This window comes from Mastomys coucha, unplaced genomic scaffold (assembly GCF_008632895.1).
Source record: "Mastomys coucha isolate ucsf_1 unplaced genomic scaffold, UCSF_Mcou_1 pScaffold22, whole genome shotgun sequence".
Taxonomy (NCBI): Eukaryota; Metazoa; Chordata; class Mammalia; order Rodentia; family Muridae; genus Mastomys; species Mastomys coucha.
Genome location: NW_022196905.1, coordinates 132,368,059 through 132,370,651, shown reverse-complemented (window position 1 = coordinate 132,370,651; position 2,593 = coordinate 132,368,059).

Here is a 2,593-nt window from a genome sequence, read left to right as displayed (position 1 = left end):
CACAACTCACTGGCTGCTTCTGGCTTTCCTCCTAGGCACGCCCTTCCTGCTTGTGTTCTCCACAGACACAGGTGCCAACGGTTCAGTATCAAGGTCATGTTTCAATACAACTGGATTTATGGGGTTTTAATTTATTTACCTTTTCTTTTCAAGGCACGGAGACTCAGTGGAAGGAGGGAGTACACTGAACCTCTCTTCCTTTTCTGTCTCAAGCTTCTCATATCCCACCTGTTCCCACCTCTGTTCACCACACTCCATCCTCCAAGACCTCCTTCCAAAAGTTTGCAGCCTTCATTTCCCTCTTTGCATTCACAACTCTTCTGCAACATTCCTGTTCTCTCAAGTTTTACCAGTTCCCATTCTCAGTGCATGTCTATCCTTCATGTGCCAGTTCCTATATGAGATCAGTTCAAATATCCAGTGACTAAGAAACAGCTAATAAAAGCAGACTGACTGTGTCAAGTTTGGACTCTTGAGCTGTACAGCCTGGGATGAGTACTATCTTTTTTTGTGGAACATGTGACATTTGTATACAAAACATATGCTCCTTGTCCTTTTGAAGAGCCACCTGAAAAATCATAATAAAACAATCTCTATGTGATATTTAGATGTAATTTTAGGCAATACCCATGAGGTATAGTCAACATAATTTTTAAAGAGAATCTTTGGGATAAACTGCCAATTATTATCATCAATGTGGAACAAATAATCAACATGCACAATTATGTCTACAGGCACTTTACCAGTAAGCTGCTTAATACCTCTATCTCTCATCATTATTACATCTGTAATTATAAGAAGTTACAGATCATTGTGAAGAATTAGACATGTGTAAACTTCTATACTCTACTGGTATATAATTCCAGTAGGTGAAGATGCAGAAGGAAGGTATAAATAATTAATAAGGAAGTAAGGAATTACTTCTGTGAACTACTACTTTAGCAAGAGAGTTATTTATAAAGTTAAGTACCTGCTTTTCATCAGCTGTAACTTTCCTTAAAGAATTTAACCAAGAGTCTTCACAAAGGCCTACGTAACTGTTACCTGGCTAGCCTGTCTGCTTTTACTAATATAAGGAAACTTTTTCCTGCGTTGTTTCTGCTGTTACTAGGAAACTTTCTCATGCCCAAGTTGATTATAGATTCTATTATGTTGTGTGCCCTTGAAAATCAAACTCTACAGAAGTCAGTAGAACTGCTTTGTATAGTTACCCACAATAACCGACCACCCAAAACCACTTCCTGCACATGTGTATGGGCTTTTTATGATATTTGCTTTTATAAGCTGCCCCTGGGATGGACCCCAACATAAGAGAGACACCTGCACCAATATAAGAAACTATTTGGAATAAAACTTCCATTTGGAGTAGTGGTTGAGTTCCTCCCTGGGAACTGACATCCTACTTGGCAGAAAGCAACATGTACATGGGTAACCGACATCTTGGTCAGAAAGCTAAGACATGAATGTTAGGCAAGTTAAGTCATAAATATTAGACAAAGCAAGTACCCTGCTACAGTTGAATACCCCAACCAACAGGAGCAGGATATACGTACAACAAAGACATGATCCTAAGGAAATTCCCTATCTATAAATCCTGATTGGTGGTATAACTTGGCACAGGTGTGTGTGTGTGTGTGTGTGTGTGTGTGTGTGTGTATGTGTGTTTCAGGGTTAAAAACCATGTAGAATCCTTAACACAGGGTCACAGTTCAGTTCCCAAATGTGGACCATGGTCCTGGGGCATATGTTCAACAAACTATCCCTCTCTGAGATCGATGTTCATGGGGTTTGTGAGGTACCTCCTGGACCTCAACAAAAGCAGAACTAAATCCTCAATAACTATAGGCAGATAAGGACATGCCCTACTGGCATGCCCTATACTTTATATCCGAGTTGCAGTTGCTCCTGTACAAGAAATCGGGTCCACTCAGTTTTTCCATTGAAGAGACCATTGATCAGTCTGTACTGTGTTATTCTATCTGTGAGGAAAAACAAAGAACAAAGAAACAAACAAGAACTAAGCTCTGGTGCAGTGGATCCATAGGTCAAACAGCAGAGGAGACCCTGCCACACACCCCCAGCCCCCATCAACTGATGCGCTTCCTTAGAACTCCAGCATTGCTCCCGTGCCTTTCTGTGTTCTACCCACTTGGCAGTGGAAAGGGCCAAAGGATATCTTGAGTCCAAGGACTTCTGTGTTCCCAGTAAACATTCCTGCTGGCTCACTGGAGGCCAGTAGTCTTCCCGCATGGAACTGTGAATAAAGGTCCTGAAGGCTTTGCTAACCTGAACCCTGCCTCCCGCAGCACCTATGTAATAGAGCCAGCTGGACTTCAGCACCAATGGCCAAAGCTACAGCCATATATATATATATATATATATATATATATATATGGAAACCTGAATGACATTTAATTAGCTTCTGAAGTATATTGTACTTAGGAATGTTTACTCTGAGAATGGATTTTATTAAAATCATGGTATTTTAATAGTCTCTTTTAATTATTTTTATTTATTTATTTATTTACATTCCAATCATTGCTCCCCACTTCTTTTTTTTTGTTTGTTTGTTTTTTTTTTTGTTTTTTTGTTT